This window comes from Dromaius novaehollandiae, chromosome 2 (genome assembly GCF_036370855.1).
Source record: "Dromaius novaehollandiae isolate bDroNov1 chromosome 2, bDroNov1.hap1, whole genome shotgun sequence".
NCBI classification, from domain to species: Eukaryota; Metazoa; Chordata; class Aves; order Casuariiformes; family Dromaiidae; genus Dromaius; species Dromaius novaehollandiae.
This window is the reverse complement of record NC_088099.1, coordinates 1,075,136-1,098,106: the sequence shown is the minus strand read 5'-3', so window position 1 is coordinate 1,098,106 and position 22,971 is coordinate 1,075,136. Positions and strand designations below refer to the sequence as shown.

The following is a 22,971-nucleotide window of genomic DNA, read 5'->3' as shown; positions in this document are numbered from 1 at the left end:
TCACTGCATTCTTCGGTTATTATGGAAACCCTAAACAAAAATTGATCATGATATCCAGATCTGTTATTAGTGAGAAAACAGTAGCTCAAGATGGCAAGGAATCTTTGTATTCTAGGGGGCAGATTAAAAAAAAAAAAAAAAAAAGGAGAACAAGCACATAATATGTTTAAATTATCAATTAAGCAAGAGCAGCTTAAAAATAAAGCCTACATCAGCATTAAACATTCAATAAAGCAATAAACATTCAGCATTTACGCAAGCTAGAAAGTAATTAGCTGAAGCTAGATCTCAGTCAAGAATCAAGACGGGAATATTGAAATCAAAGAATGCCAGGAAAAGCTCTTGTGTGTGTGTCTAGATATACACACAGAACCCAGACACACAGATATGTCATTCTCCGATGACAGAGGACATCAGAGACGCACTCAAGAGGCATCAACAGAACATCACACAATCAGCTTTTTATCAAAATCAAAAGATGAAGACAGCTAAAGAAGGGACCTCACCTGGCAGACATCTGCCTGCCAGGAATCTCCCGGGTCACCTCTTATTTTGGTGTTCTGAGAAAAACGTCAATTAGAAAGAAAGCAATCCTCTTCCATGTAATCAACACGACTGGTACTGTGACTTTGGACTAAAAATCCAAGAGTTACAGGTTGCCATAGAGGTTGGGGAGACTCCATCCTTGAAGATGATCAGAATCCAACTCGGACACAGTGCTGGGAAGAATGCTCTAGCTGACCTGGCTTTGAGCAGGGGGTTGGACTACACGATCTCCAGAGGTCTCTGCCAACCCCACTGGACCACTGCTCATACTTGTGAAACCAGCAATCACAAGTCCTTGAATAACACAAGGCAAGTCCTAAAGCACTTCCATCCTGTATCCTGAAGGCAAGCCTTAAAATCAAACCAACACCTCCTTTCCCCGGCCACACAAACATATTTGGAAAGGGCCCAGCTCTGCCCCAGATGCTGGAGGATAAAATCAAGTGGGGAGCAAGCAGTAGGGCAGCTCTGCAGGAGGTATGAAATGTCATTCATATAGTGGCCTTTCTGCTCCTGGTAAGAAAGGGAACACAAGGCTATATTAAAAAAAGGAACAATTCCAGAAGTCACATCTTCAACGTGTAACACCCAATCTTCTTTGTTCAAGTTTTCAGGTAACTTTTTTGTTCTCAAATTAATAAAACAAAGCTACTTTGGGTGCTATGAAGCTAGTTCTGGGGGTCCTAACTAGTCCTGTGGTAGAAATGGCCTGCAGTCCAGCTGCCCAATATGCAAATGTCTTTCTTCTGCTGCTTCAATAGACCCACAACTTATTACTGATTTCTAATTGCTTCAGTTTGTCTATAGTGCAAGGCCAGGAGTCAGTACAGGAGGGAAAACACGACTTACTATAGTGTCAGGATAACCACAGAATTGCTGTGAAGGGTCAGCTCCAAAAGCAAGAGTTTCATGCATGTACAAGAAAGATGCTAGTTTCCTCACTACTCCTTTCCTATATGGAAAGGTATATGAACATGCAACTTTAAGATAAAAGCAATTATATTTTAAAAAAGTCCATATGTTGTCACTGCATTTCCATTTTTCTTAGCATACTGTCACCCAAGTTTTCATGAGGGGGCTGGAACAACAGCCGCCATGTAGCCAGGAGCCACTCTTCTAGATAAAAAGCTCTTCCTACTTAATAGCTCCCTATCCAGGGCACCATACTTCCGATCTTGCACCGCAAGATGTGGCTGCAGGCTGGTACGCGCCAAGTAACCTTCTCCCTCATGGAACAGGAGGGAAAGGAGGAGTCACGTGAAGTCATGGGGCCTCTTAATGCTTGATTTTTTATTTATTTTTTTAAATCTCTGGGCTGATCTTTTCTCCTTACAGTAATTTCCTAGCAAAACATTATGATGTGGGGAGGAAGAACGAAAAGGAAAGTGCCTCTCCATTAGTGGGGAGGGGTTGACCTGTTCCCATTCAAGTGAGACAAGAACATTCCCCTTCCCATAAGCAGCAGAACAGACACAGACAACATACTGGCAGCAGCTACAACCCCATTATAATTCACAATGCTCAGAGCACTCTGGATAAATACATCTTTTATTATTCAATTTTCTAACTCTGGTTTGAACTGCTAGACTTCTTCCCTTAAGAACTTAAAAACAAACACATGCACACACAACTTCCTTTGTGGGTGACATAAGATCCTCTACACTAACTTATCGCATTGAATTTTGTGAAAGTAAGCAAAGATGACATCAGGTTTTATTTATGCATTTATGTATTTCCTTTTGAAAATTTGTTCCTAAAAATACTGCTTTAGGGAAGGCATGAGAGGTCATGCAATAGGCCTATTTATTGCTCTGAATGTGTTCAGAGTTGCTGATGATCTAAGGAGGCTGGACTTACCCATCTGCTGCTCTGAACCCCTAAGATAACATCCCGGGACTCGAGGATGATCCTCAGAAGCATTACTTCTCTGGAACACAGCATTTACATGGCACAGGTGGGCCTTTGCTTTTCCCAGAGATCTCAGCATGAGGTACAGTATATGCTAACTCGGATTCCAGGGTCTCAGTCAGTCTTTCATGTCCTTTTGGCCTCTGTTCCCCTTAGGAGGGTCAGGGCGAGGAGATCCTTTCTACAGACCTCGTCTTCTTTTCTGTGCAGGAAAGTAGTCTACATGCAGTCTGTCCAGAATGAGATGCATGGAAACTCTGTGCATGAAGCCTACGATGCTCTTTAGCAGCACACTTAACAGCTGAGCAAAGCCAAGGCAGCAACTCCTTTTACTACCAGTCTTTGAAGAGCCTAGTTCTGCCCATGAACTTGCAGGGACAGAAGACTCCAGACACCCAAGAGAAACTCTTCCAAATCCCTTAGAATTAGACTGAAGTTGCTCTGGATTTGTCTAAAAGTTACTTTTGAGATCTCCCCTCAGTACCTGCCACTGGAGAGCTGGCACATTCCCCTTTCTGCCAGTAAGGGCCCCAAGCTGCCTAATAAACCACTTCTATCAACAGAAGATTCAGCACGAAGACAGCTGACCAGTGCTACCAAAGCTAACGGAGTGACAGTAATGAATTTAAGGCACGACTGTTTAGGCTTCCCTTCTGTCCAAGTCACAGGGGAGCCCTGGAAAGGCGACACGGAAAAGGAAGGCTGCCCTCCGAGTCCCAAGGGTCTTAAGAAGTCTACTCAGAACTTGAGAAAAATCTCGGAGCAGATAAGGATGGTGGAAAGAGGAGATACTTGGGGGAAGAGGGCCTGACTTCAGCCGAGCCACAGCGGGACAAAAACCAGAGCAAGGAGGCGTCAGAGGAGCGTCGGGGTGAGAAGAGCGAGAGCAACGCAACGTAGAAGAGAACCACGATGGACCACTTGCAACACCGACTTCACGGTACCTGCTCCACACCGTATGTGGCACATATCTGTGCCTTCAGAGAGTTTTACTAATGTTAATTATACTAGAACACACCGAGATAAGAGAATACCAGCCTTCTGAGTGATTTCCTTCCTTTGGGCAATTCATTACTATTAACTCAGCAAGATGGAGTAAGACCGTCCAAGCCAGATTGCTACATTATGAGCTGTACAGTTTCCAAGCCGATAAAAAAGTCGCATTCGTAAACTTGCCTTAAGTTACAGCAGGGTAGACGCTCTGCCAGAGCGGCGTCAGTGGGAGCACGAGAATAACCTTCCTGTAAGCCCCAGCAGGGATTAGGGAATCTGAAAGGTGGGGATTAATGGTCCTGGCTGGCTCCCAAGAAAGCCACATGGAAGATGAGTTCATAGATAATAAGTGTGAGGGACTTTCAAGCGTCTGGCTGTGCGCAGGCCCGAGGGGGCTGGAACGAGAGCCCGGAGACGGCTGCTGTGTCACCCCACGGCCACAAACGCCCATCCGAGGAGAACGAAGGAGCTGCCCACCTCCGCACGGCCTCGCAGGCCGTGGAGCTCAGACGACCCATTGCTTAACTCATGAGAAAAGCAACTCTGCAGAGCGCTGCTCGGTTTTCGGGGGGTTTCGGGGAAGCGGGCTCTGCCGCGCGGCGCATGGCGAGGCGGCACCAAATAAGGAGCGTTTCATCAATCACCGCGGGGGGAAGAGCCGCCGGCTTTCGCTTGGCGCAGGACGCGGGGAGGGCGGCAAAAGTGGGGGCAGGGTACGAAACGCTGGCCGGGAGGAAAGCGCTCTCGTTCTGTGCTCGCATCGGCTGCTAAGCCGCAAAGCAAACAGGCCCGGCGAGCAGCTGCTCCTGTCAGCTGCTTTCCTTTAATAGCACATGTATCAAAAAGGAAAGCAGCTTCCACCTCGCTAAAAGCAAAACCCAGAAAACAACGGCTTTCTGGCTCCCACCAAAGCGCCATTTCTCCTGGGAGGAGGAAGGAGCAGAAGGCAGGCACATTTCTAATATATTAGATCAGTCGAGAATTTCCATTTTTATGAGGCGCTTCAAGTCTTCCCCCGCTGCCGCGACCCGGGAAGGAGAACTGACGAGAGCACGAAAAGGGAGAAGTTTCACTGCACGAGCTCGGCCGTCGCTCGGCCCTCGTGTCGCCTCCTCCGGCTTCACCTCCCCGCTCGCCCCGGGCACGCGGGACGCCGAGCCCCGTGCTTCGGTTCCGGAAGAAAATCCGGCAGTAGGAACGCTAAAACCACAAACCAAGAAGCAAAAGAGCTCACAAGTCATGATTTAAAACCAAAAAAAAAAAAGTGACTTTCGGAAATCCAGTACGGATCAGTTAGTTGTAATATTGCTAACCAGGCCCACGGTACCTTCATGGATTCACAACACTTTGCCGTGGGTGCGTGTTGATATCCCTCTCGGTGAAAGTAAAACTCTGCATGAGCAGCCATTAAAGACTATTTAATGTCTTACATTCACATCATACCTCATACCGCAACAGGCTGCTGGATAAACGCAAGACCTGGAAGATTGAGCTCTTTTCACCCCTTCTGCAGAGCAGCCCCAGCAATTCCCGCCGTCGGGAAGGGGCTGGCAGGAGGCGACGAGCCTCGCTCAGCAACTCTGCCGCCCTGTTTCACCGGGCACGTCAAAAAGGATGAATCAAACCCTAAACAGCACCTGAAGGACTTTCTCAGGTCAAGCTTCTGGAGGCCAGCTTTGCAGTTTCTCCTACAAGAGGTACAAGCTGATGCCCATCAGAAAGGCTCTATGCGAGCTGCTGCAAGCAGATGACTCTGTAGAGAGGTGTCCCAAGATCCCAGTGTTGCTCAAAAACCGTGGTAATTTTGAGCAAGTAGCATAAAACATAACAGGCTGCAGACAGTCATCTGCTGTAGCTGCTACTATAAAAACAAGAGCAGGTCATCTGGCAACTGGATACGTACAGTCACTGCTTTCAGCAACTCAATCTACATGCAAATTTTCCTCCTTTACCTATATAACTCTACTTACATTAGTGACTATATTCGAGTAGCTGCTTTTAATTAAAATAAGCACCTCTCAATGTCATTAGGTAGCGTAAGAACCTGCAGATCAGGACACAGAACCAGTAGCTTCAAAATGAGAAGGTTGCCCAGTAAACTATTTTCATCGATGACAGCTCACCAGCTTGATGTTTCAGCGTCAGATGAGTGGAACAGCAAACCTATCAATGCCCTTTCAAGTAGATGACTTGCAAACAAACATCATCCCTTATTTTAAAGCTTTCACTATTGGGAGGTCCAAGAACCTCAGAAGCATGAAGCAAACCACACTTCAATAAGGAGAAACAAGTTTTAGCTACTCGCAGCTTCTGGAAAACCTTAGCTATGAAAAATAAAAGCGTTAGGTGGTGGATTCAGCCGCCTTAGAGCTCGTGCCCTCCCCTCGGGCTTGGAGGACTGGCAGATATGCCCCAAAAGGAGTCTGGAAACAGAACAGACATGCGTTTGAACTACTCGAGAGGTAGGGGTTTTGCTGTTTAAAAACCACAACAAAGCGTTACGGAGCCAGACATTAAAAAGGAGAAGCTGGATCAGTGCCTGGCCAAGGTTTTGAAGCATCAGCCAGGGTGCAAGTCCGCGACCGGGCAGGCAGCGTGGCCTGGAGCCACCATACCCACTTACCAACGCCATCAGCACCTTCCCACCTGCTTCGGACACGCTAGGTGCTCAGGCCAGGAACAGGAGTTGCTGCCTTTACTTCCAGGGAGGCTACTAAGTGCTCGGAAAGGCGCAGAGAAGCGACGTCCCCGGACGCTGCTGGGTATTCCCGCAGGATCCACGGCAGTGGAGCCGGCTCCCGCTTCCCCGTTGGGAACAGCTCTGGGACGGGCACTGTCCTCGCACGCTCTGCGTCACTGCGGTGTGCCTGGAGCCCAGCTGCTCGTACCACTGCTTTCAACTAACCGCACAGATCTTGTTCTTCTTAGGGCAACTCCACAATGGATATAATGGAGATTAAACACACTCCAAGTCGTTAGGAATTACTTATACATAGCCCCAAATATCCCTACTTAGAAACGAGAAAGCCAAAAATCACAAGTCCTTTTAAATGGGGTGGAAGCCTATAATCTTTAATAAAGGAAAAACGCTGAGCAACGTGGGCATGTCTACAAGCAGAACTGAAGTCTTTGACTCTACCTGCTCATAAAAGGATTTGCTGGGAGCCGGGGAAGTACATAAAGCCTCCGTGCAACTCGGTAGAGAAAGAGGCACTCCTACTTGGTAATGTGACAGCTTCAAAAAAAAGAAAAGTAGAACAGTAATTTACCTCCCGAGTCCTACGTGGAGAAAGGCCCAGTGAGTCACCGCGAGAGCACTGGAGGAGGGAAGGCACGTGCTTCTCAGGGACCACAGGACGGACAGCTATTCCCACGTCCCATCAGCAGGGCAACGCGCCGCGGGCCGGCGGAGCCGAGACCTCCTCCTCCAGCAAGGGAGTTTCTTGCAGGACAACGTTTATGTCAGGATCCGCTACGGCTCGTGCCAGAACACGGACTGAAACTCCACAGCAAGGAAAGCAGAGGGTCAGGCCAGGCCCTCGTGTTTCCTCCGGACTTGCAGCTCATCCCAGCAAGCGGCGAGGGACGCCAGCGCAGCCCCGGAGCCGTGGCCGCTGGTCCCTGCCAGCTCCATCTCAACTCCCTCGCTGGCAGCAACACGCTCCTGGGGCTCTCACGCGACTTCTACCTTAGAGAGGATCCCAGGGATGGTTATTTGGCTAAGTGCAGCCATGCAGCTGGCCCGAGGCCCTAAGAGCATCAAGAACCCCCCAGTTCTGAGAGGGGAGCAGCATCAGTGGGGTAGAGACATTAATAGCACTAGAAGGCACAGGTTATGCACGGAAGATTTAGGTATAGGTAGGTGAAGATAAACAACTCCCCCCCAAAAGATATCACTGCCATACAAAGTTCGTGGTGCTCGGGGGCAGGAGGAGCAGCATACAGGGGCTGAGCTCAATTTACCTGTTTAAGCCATTCCAAAAGCTGAACCTGATTCATCCTGAGCTAGCCAGAACGGGACCATTTTTACCATTCGAGCTTTTCCATTATGTTGAGCTGTTTTAATGACCACGTTTTAACGACCAGACCAAGCAGAATCTCATTTATGAAACAGATTTCTAAACTAATTCCGAAATTATGCCTGAGAGAAATACGCTAAAGTCAGCAAGGGCACTGCTCCAATTTTTTAGTTATTCTAAGACATTTTCCCAAATGCCTCAAGCAGCTGAACACAGGCTTAGTTCAAGCAGAAGGATGCCTATCTGGTTACCTGGCTAAAGGTTTAGGTAAAGTGGAGAAAAATACCAAAACGTGCTGTTGGCCAGTATTTCCACCAGGCTGGAGTACGGGAGAGGAGCTAAAAGGAGCTGCAACGAGAGGTTTTATTTTACTTCACTGTCTCAAGAAACGCATCACGCAAGAAAATAACTGCTTCTTTTTGCTCACAGCCTTTCGTTTGAGATCTGATGAGACTGATGCTTATTTATGGAATTAGTTTAATGCTGACGAGTAGGTTCCACCTTCCAAAACGCACGTGGGAAGCCCGGAGAGGAGGAAGGGAGTAGCTGTGGCACTCCGGCCACCATTGTATTTACATTTCCGTACTCTCCGTAACAAATACATTCAGCTATGGCTGAAAAACAAGGCATCGGTATAGGAAACAAAGGCTGAGCTTTGCTGAAAGCAGGCTCAGGTCTCCCCGCAGCGTTAGCAGGTAAGGTCTGTAGCTTCTTCGGATGTTGATTCACTTCCTTATTGAGGTTACGGCCGCGACAGCCGGCATCGCAGCGCTGTGCACTTTGACACAGGCAGTTTCTCTCCAGGAGGAAGATAAGGGACTGAACAGATAACCGTACAGTGCAGCACTGAATACCGATTCATTTTTTGTTAAAATGAAGGGTTCCGCCCACATCTCTTTGGGGAACTAAAGCCACATGGGGCGAGTGCCATAACAGCGTTGCCTCCTCCCCGAGTTCTTCTCTTCCTCCAAGGGCTAAGTCTTCTCAAGGCTCTTCTCGGTGTTCCTGGAAGGGGTGTACATCTTCAAACCGCTCTTGAAATGGTGGCTGGATAACGCCCCAGCCCTCTTCCAACAGGGAAACCCTCCCGGAGGTAGGCAATCGCACCCGGCTTGCCGAGGCACGGAGGCGGAGGAAGCTTGCTCCCGTCGGCTTCCCTCATCTCGGCAGCTTTCTGCCGGCAGAGCCCTGCTGCTGGAGGGGAACAGCGAGTCCTACAGCAAGCAGCAGCTACTCACTCCTACTCCACTTATGTCAGCAACAGCCCCGATCTCGTTCGCTTTTCAACAATAAAATTGGTCTTAGAGACGCATTTTTGTGTCTGCTTCCTTCCAGCTAAGGCAGTTAAAGAAAAAAAATATATAAATTAATCTAAGGAGGAAAAAAAAAAGTACTTTCTCCCCATCTAAATACATGTCACAACACAATAAAACACAACCAACTGAAATTCTAGGGACTATAAAAGTCCTAGTCAGTATTCACAGTTCAAGAAAGCAAGAAAGACGACCACGATGCTGCTGTACGTGGTGGGAAGAGCTGGTAACAGCCCAAGCAGGAAGAACCGATTTACTTCTGAGCGACAACCCGAGATTAATAGGTTTTTCGGTTTGCTGTGCAAGGAACCCAAGATGCTCCTCGATCATGTCACAGGGCAAGAGCCAACCGAAGCCCGTGCCGGGCTCGCACGAACGCTTCCGCTTTCCCGTCCGCCCTGCCGGGCTCCTCCAGCGGACGTCGGGGAGGAAACGGCCTTTATTCATCCAGGCAGTCAATGAGCGCGGATTAAACGTTCCCGGATAAGTTACTTCAGGAAGCATTTTTAGCTGCTGAATATAGTCTGTGGGAAACACCTGTTTGGTTTCCATGTCCTGAAACCACGGGACAACAAATGTTGAGAGGTACCCTACAAGCAAGCTGACTCCCAGGGTCTTACAAACACATTCGTAGCTATCTCCCTCTCTCTCTTTTTTTTTTTAACAATAAAAAAATAAAAGGAGGAAAATGATAACAAACATAGCCCCTTAAACAACGTGGGAGTTCGCAGCGTGACCAAGTCAATTGCTCTATTCCAGACAACCGAGGAGTCTGATAGACGTAAGACTGCACTGGCCAAAGTTCAGTAAAGTGATAAGAAAAGAAAAACAGGAACGTTCAGGGAGGACAACGTAGTGCTCTCACATTCCTATGTCATCTCCACAGTTCAGCTGCTTGTCCCAGTAACTCCCTACTGGGGAGGGTGACGCTCCACCTCCCATGACCTCTACTGAGGCCACCAGGAAAAGCACGCGCAGAATTCGGGCCTCCTCCCCTCCCACCCCCTTCATCCCTCCCACCCAAAGCAAGATACGCAATTGTATTTGGCTTTTTTCAAAGGGCTTTTAAAGAGGAGAACGACTTAAGATGGTCTGGCAGGCAGCCACAGTGGATGGTGTAAACAACTGGCGGTGTTGCTGCATTTGACTGAATCTGGTTTCAGTCCTATCATGAATGGAAACGCAAGAGCATTAGAGTCTGACGGACGAGTGAGAACTCTGCGCCTATGACTTGTTATTGCTACACTTGCCATTTAAAAAGACTAAAAAAAGTTAAGAATAATCTTATTCCATATCCGTAAAAAAAGATTAGGAAACACATGAGGCTACCGTAATTTGAAGATAGTTTTAGTAAGTCATAGTAGACACAGTTGGCAACGTCAAAATAAGCTGTAATGGAACTGCATCCATTTTGACTCCTCTGTATTCTTTACAGCCAGATACCACTGGATTGCACTGGCAGACCGACCCGAACAATAACTAATTTTTTGGCAACTCTGAGCCCCCTGTTTAATTGTTTTATATTCCAAACTATCATAAGGTGAAGACAAAATGCCATATGAATTAGTGTAGAAAATAGGCTGATGCTGCTTGAAGAAACAGGTAGCATTTAAGGACAACCGCTGTCACACTAACCCAACGGCAGCGTGGAATACAGCAGTGTCCCTCAGCCCTGAGGGTACCAACAGGCAACTGCCATTCCTTTGCCAGCACATGTTTGGTGAGTACCTGTATCTCAAACATCCTCTGTGTGGACTGGATGATATACTCCAGCAAAAGAGTTCAACCTTATCATGCCTTCCACGAAGGAAAACCAGGACTCAAAATGTGCATAACAACAAGGAACTTGGATACTGCACTACCCCAAACTTCTAAAAATCATATCAATTTGTTTTCTCTTAGCCTAGTTTCTCCATTTGCATCCTTTGTAGTCCTCTCACTCTGACAATATTTGAGTCACCAAGTTAGATGAGGAGTCTGCCTTTTGCAGTGGAAAAAGCAAGAAAGGAGTTCCAGCCAGCCCAAAAGACATCCTTTGAGCCACATGCAGGTCCTGCTATCTTGAACAGCAGCAGAGGAGTGTAAGAAACTAATAAATACCCAAAAAGAAGGAGGCAAAAATAGCAGGAATGTTAAATGCATTTCAGACATGTTTGTTCTGCAGACGTTCAAAGAACGTGCCGTATAATGCCTTTTAAAGGCAGGAGATCGCCCCAGAACCCACTCAGCACTCCAGTGGTCGCAGCTGGGCCTGGCCTGCTCTGCCAAGCTTTGCCACCGAATTGCTGTGGGAGATTATGAAGTCTCTCAGCTCTAGACAGTGGCTGTATTGGCCAGGAGAGATGAAGTTTCAGCATGTACGCACAGCTCTATCACAGCACTAAATCTTTGATAGAAGCCAAGGTGTATCATTAACAAGCAGTTCATACCTCAAAAGCAGGTGTTCCCTTCAGCAGATCCTTCAGTCTTCACAAACTGCTTATCTGCAAAATACAACGTATGCACAGTTAAGAGGAAGCCATACAACTAAGAATACATGGATGTCAGATTACTAGGGATAGCTAGGGCAAAATTTGTGTTATTCAAAATTAACTAAGACATCAGAAGTCTTGCTGCAGTCCCATTACAGTGATCCAGGATGCTTTCATTAATGTTCTCCAGCTATAACTATTTCACCTCAAAACTTGCTCAAGCTGTTAAAGATATACTACGAAACCTGTGAACAACTTTTCCCTTATTATGCATCCGAGTAGCTTTTTACAAACATGCCATTAAAGCTGAAGTAATCCAGAACGATTAGGACATACCTCCACCAAGCAATATTTCAGGTGCTTATATAAAGGCTTCAAAGCTCTCACGGTCACAAGTACACACACACTTGTGTAGCCCTCTGTGACAACCAGGTTTGATTCATCAGTTGATTATATCTGCCTGGAGTTAAATAAAGCTAAAGAGGAACCAAAACAGCTGTGGCCTGATTTATCAGCATTATTGCTTTGTGCAGTGGCTCTGCCTAGCACTGTAAAGCTTTCACATGGCAGAACTGTCACATTTTAATCTTTGAAATGGGCAAGTAAGCAAAGATGAAGCTATTTTCATCCAGAAAACAGCTACACCACTCTGTGCCATCTTCTATACTTCTAAACTTTAGGTGGAATCTATTGCAACATTATTAATATACCTGTAGGTTTAGACTTGTGAATGTACATGTTACCCAACTAGAAAAGTATAGGCTATATTCTTTCAGAGAGTCCCTTAATGATATTTGGATTAATATTTGAATATTTTCCTCTGGTTCCCCTTCAGGTACCATATTCCTCAGGTGCACACAGAAGACTATTTTCAATATATATTTTCCATGGTTTCAGTGAAGCTCTACCCCCAGCTTTACCACGGGACCATTTCCTCAGCTACTGTGCGCTGCGTCCCAAACTTTTCTAGCCAGTATCTTACACCTTGTTTCTTCACTGTAAAGCAAGCATGAACAGTCATATCTTCACAAAAAACCCACTACCCAAACAAAACTCCGTATACGCTCCACACAGTGCTCTGAAGAAGAATATGGACCAAGCCGCACAGTGAGAGCCAGCTGAGGATGCCAGGACACATGGAGAAACACCCAACTTAATTACTTACTATAGTCAAAAACAAGTCAATCTCAAAACAAAATGCCATCTTAGTACCTGCTTATTAATGCAAAGCTCATTTAGCAACACTAATGAGTATTGCTGTCCCGACAGATGTGCACATCACATGGAAGTAAAATGCCAGAGCTTTGGGTTAAATGAAAAACAACCTAGTGAAAAAGAGCATCTTTTCAGCTTTAATAAATGGTAACACCCTCAGGAATGAGAAGGACCTTCCGAGGGAGTCCTGTCCCCTTCAGCGCTAATACTTCAGTGCCAGACATTGCAGTGCTACGCAATTTGAGACAGGATAGCCTCAAACACTGTTCTGACTTTGCTCAAGTCAAGAATAAACCTTAGTCTCTGGGTTTGGGTACAAACAGGTCTTCCTTTTGTAAACCTGCACCTTTAGTTGTTCTTTCGATAAACCCTGAGGAAAAGCATTCACATACTACTGAGGTCTCATTAAGCAGCCAACACTAGTAAAGATTCCCCCCGCCCCCCCAAATATTGGGTGTTCTTGATCAACAAGCAAAAATTATAAATAAGCTGTCTTTCTTACCCCAAATTGACAGATTTCTTAGAATTGCAGCAGTGGCTAGTTTTTCCCTTTTTTTTTCCTCCTAGGTCTTACACTAGTCAAAGTTGGACATTATCTACTCCAATCAAATAATAAACTGAATAAGACTCCAACCATTTGGTTTAAGTTTATGGAACTGTTGGTTAATGGAAAAAATTTCTTTATTACTCTGTGTAAAAGTTTATCACCTGCCCAGCAAATATTAAATTATATGTTCCATCAGCTGTAATTATTTTCCAGTTTAGAGAACTGTGACTAGGACCTATGAGATGGCTCCATCAGAAACACCTGCCTATGCAGCCCTGGTCCCAAGTCTGCAACCTCATTTCTCCCCAGCACAATTTTCATACGAGCGACCTGGAAAAGCAATGCAGCATAGGAAGAGTAGTCTGTTATTTCATGCACATCCCACGTTACACCCACTTGTTGTTTTTATCTCGCCTGCGCTACCAGCAGACAGGTAACGCTCGGTACGCGTACTGATCCAGCCCTGCAATACCCTGTTTCACATCCTGCACCCGCAGGTCTCGTTCCTCAGCTCTCCTGGTTCCCGAGCTCCTTTCGCTCCTGTAACCAAGCAGCTCAATGGCTTTGCCAGCTTCATCCCATCTTCTAGGCAGATGTTTCTTTCACCAACCGAATTGCCTGCATCGCATCAATAAACGCTACACTTTCTGCTCGCTACCCCGTCCCTACCTTCTGCCCTTTCCTCCCCCGAGAGCTCACTAACCCCATCCCAGCTCCAATCCAACAGCTATTCTTAGAGTCCTAAAGTTTTATACCTATTCCAGGGTGAACATTAACAGCTCCTTTCTGGATTTTAGTGTTTTGAAGGTTCTTAGTGCTCCAAGTCGCAGCTATTTGTCGGCTTCCAACGGCAGTCCTTTCGGAGGGGGTGAGCTACCACCTCTCCGGTCCGGGAGGAAAGCACGTGCCTTCCCTCGGTAAAGCACCGATAACGAGACACAGAAGCCCCTACCTCCACCTCGCAGAGCTATCACCATCACACAGACAGTCTCCAGCCCCCGTAATTCCCTACTTTATGTAGGAACAGTGCTTGTCCCAGCCTGGGCTTGTGCTGCTGTGCTGCCAAAGATGGCGAGATATTACAGCGCGAACCTCCGGCGACGCTCAGGATGATCCTTCTGACCCCAGCTAAAAGGAATGTACTTCAGCTCAAGGAGGTTTGTAACAGGAAGAGTATGTCATTCTTCGTATCAGATGCCTTTATAGACTCCCTACATTTCTCTAAACAAGCAACATTTTCTGTTTTCTAGCCCCAAAAGTCAGAAGAGCCTGTTTTCCCATGTCCTGGGAGAGAAAACTACTGTCTTTAAACCTGTGATGTCTCTCGCCCTTCATGCTTTATTTATACGTCTCTAGATAAACAGCTTCCTTTAAATACTTCCCTGTCTGAAATATGCGTGGTGCATGGAGATCACTTGAAGTGAAAAGCTAAGGAGGACGGCACACATCACAGCTCCAGCACTGCACACGCAAAGCAGCAGCATGTTGGCAAACGCCATGGGTTCGGATGCAAAGTCCCGTAAGCCCGGAGCTACCCGAGCGTGGTGGCTGGGGAAACCCAGAGATGCTGACGTCTCAGGTTTTCACCCCAGTCCTCTCCCGGAGGCGAAAGACTATCGGCAAGTTAACTACAACATCTCAACACAAGAGGAACCGTCCTCGTAGCCACAATCCCCCCCTACCACGGCTCCTTGCCAGTATTTGAACTCACCGAGCTCCTAAAGCAAGTGTTTATTCTAGAATATATGGAGGACTTGTTCTCTTCGTGCCTACCGTTGCCAAACATCCAACGGATTTCTGCTCAGAGACAAATTCCTCTTCCCACGCGGGCAGGAGGCACCTCAGATAAAGCCAACGGTATTCAAGAGAGACTGCTTTGAGATTCGGTCCTATACTTTTGGGTAGAGCTTCGCCCAAGAGGGGAGGAAGCCCCAAGTTTGGACTCCAATCTTTTAAAGAGTCTTCAAAACACAAGATGGAGCTCCACTAAATTCCCAGGCTCAGTCTTCTGGGGAAAAGCCAGCCATGAAAAGTAAGTGAGGGACATTCACCACAGTCGCATAACATTTGCTACTTATAGAAAGAGATCGTAAATCCCAATCAGTTACAGGCAGCCCACGGAAAAATAAAGGTCTTCTCTTGCTAAAGAGAACAGCTAATCTTCAGCGATATCCTCATTTAATTGTTATGGAAGAGGACAGCCTGTGACAAGTAGTTTTCTATAGCAATTTGGTCAACAAGGTTAAGACACAGTGATGCCCACACAACCGGGGGTAAGTGAGCAGCAGCACAGGCATGGATGTTTTCATAGCACCATGGATTTCCTTACTTGACTACAGAAACAACAGTGTTCAGCGGCTCCAGAAAACTGGAAGTGCAACACATGAGCAAGACCAAAGCATCCTTCTTCGCAGCTGAAGAACTCCGCTGCTAACAGGACTACATTAGCTAAAAGTAGCTGTCACTGCTCCATCCACGATAGCACCTCTAGCTTCCTGCGGGGATGAGAGGTTTTGGTAAAAGCAGGTCTAATCTGAATTCATGGCATGTAAATTTAAAGAGAATAGCGATTTCTGACCAGCTCCTTCCATGAAAACTGACGGACATCAAAACTGATGGACATGAAAAAGCGTCTTTCACATCAAGACTATCACATCAATCCTCTTCTGAAATATTTATTTTCGGAATAACTCATTAAACAGCAAACCTCCAGCCCAGCTGAAGTACAACCAAAAATAAAGTTATCAAAAATTTAAGAATTCCTTCCCACTGTCGCACCTAACCCATACAGATCCAGAGGGCTCCTGTCGTATGGCTCCTTTGGCAAAGCACATGCCCACACCCATGCTTGGACAGCGTTACCCAAGAGCTTGCCACTCTTTTGGGAAAATAAAAAGCTGAGATGGACATTTTTAATGATTTTTTTAGGGAGACTCATAATTAAAGATTCACTCGTATGCACGTTAGAATAAGGCACTTTAAAACCAAGCAGAGTTAAGCCCATGCTTTATGATCTCTTCCACATACGAAACATCTGCAAAAGTAGCACGAGACTGCTGTGAAGCCCCACAGACCTCTTTGATCTTTTAAGCTTACACAGCAGCTTTGTAACTGCTTTGTAACTTTGTAACTGCATTCCAAAATAACATCAGAAACACCACATAAAATAATTTAGTGAACACAGAACTCATTAGAAATTAATTCTCAAGTCCTCTGCGTTTGACCTGGGATACACAAAAATGTCATCTATGCTGTACAAAATTCCAAGTTTAGTCAAGTCCCAAAGTATGAAAGAGTAACACGCTTTGATTATGTTACACTAAACGGAAGTTCACCCCGCGGCCATTCTCCCTCAGTTGGGGCTAAGCACTAATGATCAGCTGAGAAGGACAAACCACACACACAAAAAACAGCGTATTACTCAAAGTTTCACCTTTCCTTTGAGGGAAGTCTTCAGAGCCGACTGCAGTTCCTATAGCCCTCCAGAAAAGTTGAGGCTACTTCTCCACTACCCAGTGGAGCATCAGCGTTGACTTAGGGTGCCCAGAACCGTCCCTGGCTGGGAGAAGCCTGCGTTCCCACTCTTCACCTCTTGCTTTTCAGACCACGGTGGCTGCAGGCAAACACTTCTTGAGAAGGGCCCCGGCCTGTCCTAGCTCTTGCCATCCACGTACCGCCTGGGAGAGCACGTTTGGCCTTGGCCAAGAGCCGTGCCGGGGAGCACTGCAAGGACAGCAGAGCACCGCATGCCGCTAGCGGAAGGCGCCAGGCCCCATTTATCCACTGCTCCACGCACAGCCAAAGATCCAGGCTGCAAGAAACGGAGAACTTTCACCCAGGAGCTGTTCTGACCTTCGCACCATGCCAGCTTCCCGAAACCCCAGCAGTCCCCGCTGATCTCCATCTGCCAGCGGACAGCAAACAAACCTGAAGCAGGCCGATCAGCGGTCAGTTGGTAACGGGCTGCTCCCGACACCTCGGAAAAGTCTGCATCTCTCGTTTCATCCACATTTCACATACTTTTAGACTGCAAGTCATTGAAAGAACGTCGCTGTTCTCCACACCCTAATGTGGCAAGTCTCAAGACACTTCAAGAACAGGTCTGCCTATTTACTTTCCGCTTTCACAGATGACAAATTCTCACTGTGCAGGTCAAAAAAGTCAGTGAAACGGTAAGTGATGATTTAAAAATACAGTGTGAATATATATATATATGTGGATCAAATATACAACTGCTTATGCCCCCCAAAAGGAGAAGCTTACATGGACTACGAAACACTTCGTCTTTCCTTGACTTAGAAAAGAGATTCACTTTCACAAGAAGAAAGTCGCAGGTGCCAAAAGCGGTTTTACAGAACCAGACTGGGTTAGCTGATGCTGCAGACAGCACTCTTTAATGCACCGGTATGGGCAAATACAAAAGAAGTGAGGACTTCCCATCTCCTTGGGACCAAGGCTGCTGTCTTAGCGATGACAGTTACCATGGCGAGAGTTTTAAAGCAAAACAACTATTGGATAAGACTTCTAACCCATCTGAGACATTTTACTGCTGTAAGAAAGAGTGAAAATTCATGAGACTTGAACAAATCTACTTATGTTTTCAAGCATGACGCCTGCCAACTTTCCTAATTTGAGTGCCAAAACTGCCAGTTAATGTCTTCTCACATACACACAGGTCTCCTGCAGAGGTCATAATCCTCCTCCTATATCACCTTTCCCGCAGGAGCGAGCTCCGTATGGAGAGGATTAGGCCGCTGGTATACGTGGAGGCGATGATGAGGGCAGAGGAAGGAGCTGCCCAGCTGCAGGTCGCCTCTCAGAGAGGCTGTTAATTGACTTGACTGAGCACTCCAGGTGCTCTGCACACCCTAAAGAGAAAAAGAAAACCTATCAAGCCACTATAATTTTTATGTTAAAGGATCCGCACGCAGCACAGCAGGTGCCCTGTGAAGTCCAAGCGCACTCAGTGCTCGTGAGCAGGTCATTTTACTGGGACTCGAGCTCAGACGTGGCAGCAGCATTCATCCACGCTTCCTCCCCCGGCGTGCAACTGCCCCAATCTTCAACTAGTAAAACTATCTTTGTGTTAGAGATGTTATTCATCTGATTCTTTGATTTTCAGCCTAGACGCCTATTTACGACAGTAGGTTTAACACCGAATGCTTGGGGGAAACGACACAAAACAAGACAAGAAACCCACCAAGGACTGAAATGAAGCAGATACATCCCGGCAGCCAGACTAGCATCCGAGGTTAAAAGCTGCTATAAGAATAACATGTACCTTTTGAAGACATCTAGGTACAAAAAGGTCATTTATTTGGAGAAAATTCTCATGCCCAGCTGTGCGCCAAGTAAACAAATGTCAGGATTTGAGCAAATCAGTTTGACAGGTTGAATAACCCATTTATTGCAAGTGTTCAACTTCAATCTTCATCTTAACTATTTAACCTAGGTGGAACGGAACAAGGTATTAATCACGTCTTTAAAAGATCGGGCAGGCACCCCCACACCAAGGCCATCGCCCTGGAAGGTGAGCAAGACTAAGACAAACCCACATAGGGGTCCAACAGAAGATTCAGCATCTCCTTTGTTTATGGCGATATATTTTAGGAACTAATTGCTCGTTATATAAACAATTCGTTGAGCAGTTCTGGTTTCGGGCCACACGTTTCCACAACAAACCCCAACACAGAGCCTTCTGTCGTGGTCCTGTGCTCGCTTCACTGTCCTAAGCTCGCTCTAGGACATCGGAGGCAGCAGCACTTCCAGGAGATGGATGCCCTCGTGGAAATGGCTCATGGAAAGAGTTTTCTCCTTTCTCAAGGGGCAAAATGGCAGCAGGGAACAGAAGGAGCAAGGGGACACACACCACACACACACTCCTAAAGTGATAGAAACCAGTGTGCTTATCCGACCGCTTCTTTTGGACCCGCTACTAAACACAGACGCTGCTTTACGGGAAACTCGATCTTCCGTCGCCAGCTCTCTTACCGCCGCGCGCCCGAGCTCCCTGCGTTAGCTTCCGCTGCCTGTTTCTCCGTTACAGAAATCGGACACTAAGCCGAGCAGAACGGCTCCGAAGGGTACGAGCAGCAGGACTGCTGTCAGGACAGCCTGATAAGGCCATATTAGAAACACCTAACACGCCTCATTAGTCTCAGGTCAACAAAAGCTTCCCAAGGGCAAGCCACGCGCAAGCTATTTCTTAAAACAGACCAAAGAGGGAAAGCAGCCTTTCCTCCGTGTGCAGCTCCTGCACTAAAAAGGTGGATGAAGATGACCAACTGCCCTCGTCTCAAGCACTTAAATTTGGTCCAGGCCAGTTATGAGCTATTACTTTGCCAATAACGATACAAAAGGTGCATCATCAGCTCTTTTAGAGGATAGAGGGAACGCAGCCTCTAACGCTGCCAGGCAGCAATGCAGCTAGCACAAAGGGGAACAAAAATCAGTAACCTCAGTTTTTCTTCCATGCACAAAGATAAGAGGTTTAGGGTCTCTACACGATTAATACAGTTCTCTGCCTTCTCAAGAGAGATGCTAATATGCATCAGAAGGAAGGCAAAAAACCTAAAAACAAAAAACAAAACCCTGCACAATCACTGCTGCTCAAGTGCTAGAAATCATTGTTCTTCTGCGCTTGTTTTTCCCGAAGCCGTCACTAACGTAGCTGCCGCTTGACACGTCTCCAAGACGATTGCCACCAACCTCGCTCCAGCGGAGAGTGCCAATTAACAGGCTCACGACTAACGGACAAAGAGTTCAGATCCAGCGCTGCAGCAGAGACAGATCACCTTTCCGAATACAAAGTTAAACCTGCTCAGAGCTTAAATGATCCAGCACATTTGACTGCTGAATATTTCAAGCCTTGCTATTTCATACTCTGGACCGCACAGAGGAGAATGGCAGATCCTCACTGCACTTCTGCAGCATGGGAGAACTGCTACAGAAACTGCATGCAAAGCAAGTCAGCAGCACAGACAGCGTATAGTTTTACCAATATCAACATACTTCCTTCTAGATTACAGGGCACCCTTTAGCAGAAGGGTTAATGGAAATGACCGAAAGCATAACAGCCATTTGAGATAGTGTTACAAACAATTAAAAGCAAGAGCTTTCAGAACATGGCTACATTCTGTGAGTTCTCAGAGGACACAAAAGCTTTATCTGGGCAAGACTAAATGCGTTACAGTTATGCAACGTCAGGGTTTTTGAGATACCAAAGCTCCTGAAATGGTGACCTCCATGATGGAGCCGGATCATGGACAGATGCCGTCAGGGCCTCCGCAAGATCGCGGACCACCTGCGCTCCTGGGAAGGTCCCACAGCCCTTACTGCTCTCCTCGGTGCTTCAGAGCCAGTCTTAACACATCGTTTCAGGTCCCACCTGCGGGGATGGGACGCAGCTCCCGACGGACCCGGCAGAGCTAGAACCGCACGCCGTGGCAGCGGGGCTCAGCATTAGGGAAACAGCTCTGGTCTACGTGTTACGGAGATCATCCACACTCTCCATCACTCTCATTCAAAAGCAAGCGCCCGGGAGCTTGGTGGTACCGGGGAGCCAGGGGAACCGAGCACTCGCCCACCGCTTATCACACAGCACCAACGTTCACGACCCCTGCAAGCAGGAGTGGATTTGCTCTGTAAGACGTAAGCAGAAAGTAATATCCATGCTTGGTGAAAGGAAAGAAGGGGAGATGAAGGTCAGAAGAGCGTAGCCAGATAGGGTTAAGATCATTGAGTTATTTGCCTTTTAGCTTGTGGATCACATTTCCAAGGCCTAACTAAGCCCATCTCACCCATTCCTCCCACAGCATCCAGCACATCAGTGCTGTGGGACAGGCTGTAATACCTACAGACGCGTTATCCTACCTACGAGCAATGAGATAATAGTTTAAACTAAGTGATTAAATAAAGGGAAGGGAGGAAAAGTGGAGCATGAGCTATACGTTCTTGAAGAAGGTGCAAGATTAAAGAACAGGACGGTGCACGCTTTGCTACGTCCCCTCTCTGTCATTCACTGCCGCAGTCCACCTAAAACAAAAGGGAAAGTTGTTTGGATAGGGACAATATTGGGGGGATTTCTTCATAAGTCTTAACACTGAGGTGACTAAAAAATGCTCAAGAGGAGCAGTCCTTTGGTCTCAGATTGTTATAATTTTTTTCCCCTTTAAAATACGTGAAATGTTAAGTTCCCCTGGTTTTCAAATGGGCTCAAAAACCAAGTAGTCAGGATAACATTCAGTGCCAGTTCGCATATAACCTGAACGTTTAGTTTGAGCTAGAGCACATTAACACGCCATGCATAAAAATAACGGTTGTTCTTAAGCCAGGGAATCACTCCTTAGCAAACTGAAGACAAAGGTGACTGACTTGCCTGATAAATCCTTCAGATATTTATTTACAGCTGCAGAAGAGCAATTAAGGCAGAATGTTTCTGAACTTAGCAAAATATTAACTACTACCGAGAACGAGCACCAGTTTCCCATCACGCTGCTGCCTCCAGAACAGATTCGCTCCATCCAGTGCGAACGGAGGGGATGGAGGCTCGGTAGCGAACGTCGGACAACAACAGGTTACAACGAGGTGTGGACAGCTATGCTAAACCAGAACAGATGGGCAAATTATTTTGAGGTTTGAGACGTGATACGTGGAACAGCGCATCTGATGCAGACAGGCTCAGAAGAGACACGGACGTGGAAGGGAGCATCCCGGTGCGAGACCATCCACCCAACGCTCGCTCTACCCCTGCTCCGAGACACTGCAACCATTGGATTAAAAAAAAATCATGTTTTATCAGCAGCTCTGGTCACTGCAAAAACAGGTAGAGGTCTGGGGAACATGACAGACTCGTCTATTCTTGTTTTGCTGCATCTTTGCAGACTGCTATGCAGTCACAGCGACTAAGCAGCGAGAGGGGAAGAACTAGAGGGGAAAAAAGGGAGAGCACACTCCTTAGAAAACTGCTTCTCCACAGAACCCATTTTGGGCTGAAGGCAGAGGAGCAGGTTTGGTTTTTCAGTGGCATCACAGCAATGATGCCCTAAGCAGGAGGGAGCAGGGACCTGCCCTCGGGTGCGAGCTGTAGCGAGCGCTCCCCTTAGCTCCGACGCATCGGACGCCCAGACCCTCCTCCCGCGCGTATCAAGGACGACGAGTGACACCTGCTCTCAATACGATCAGCAGCAGTTTCCCACCGAGACCGAAGCAGTGCAATGTGCACACGCTGCATCACGATCAAGGAAGCTAGTGCACAGATTTCCTACCTTAAAAATATCAGATAAATTCCCATTTTATATATGAAGCCTTCAGAAATCAAAAGCTATGTGAACACACTAAGTATTGTAGTATGAATGGATGAAAAGAATTCCTTCATGAAAGTGAAAATTGAATTTATCGGTCATCTGAAACAACAGTGTATTTAATCCACACGATCCCCATTGCTCTACAGCCATTGGAATTAAAGAGCCGCAAAACGGGCAGAGAAGCCCGGAGAGGGAGATGCACATGCATACGCGACACCTCCTCACCTCCTTGCTCCGCTGTCGCAAGGCTTCAGCCGGCCAAAGCGGCCACCCCGAGAGCTGCTCCAGGGCCAGAGGAGCACGACCTCCTAGCCGGGGTCCTCGGACCTTCCCGTGGGGCTGGCCAGGGTGACGGCCCCGCGCCAGGGCTCGTCCTGCCCTGGGAGGAGCTGCTTGGGAACGCTGCACGCGGGGGTGTTTCGGATGTCACTGCAAGCTGCCTGGCGAGACCCACCAGGGCCGTTTCACTGCCCGTCTCTCCGACGGACCCGTATCTTAACGGCGACTCTGCAGCTACAGGCTTTGCTCCCAAACACTACGTTCACCACCAGTGAACTGCGACTGGGAGGTGGGAATACGATGAAACTCGTCCGTACAACACGCCTGACTGCTGCCATGGTACCAGGGCTTGGGGGGCTTGTTTTGGTTTACTTT

General features: G+C 47.2%; 1 protein-coding gene across 10 annotated transcripts in view; it reads right to left on the bottom strand.

Moving 5' to 3' along the window:
• Positions 1–22,971, bottom strand: part of MAP4 (microtubule associated protein 4) — a 143,092-nt gene that overhangs the window by 104,351 nt on the left and 15,770 nt on the right. For 9 of the 10 annotated variants that reach the window (XM_064505571.1, XM_064505567.1, XM_064505569.1 and 6 more), the window contains exon 2: positions 11,209–11,262. The exons of the other annotated variant lie outside the window; for it this stretch is intronic. The gene's annotated coding sequence lies outside the window, so the exon portion shown is untranslated. The remainder of the gene's footprint in view (positions 1–11,208; positions 11,263–22,971) is intronic. 10 annotated transcript variants of the gene reach the window in all.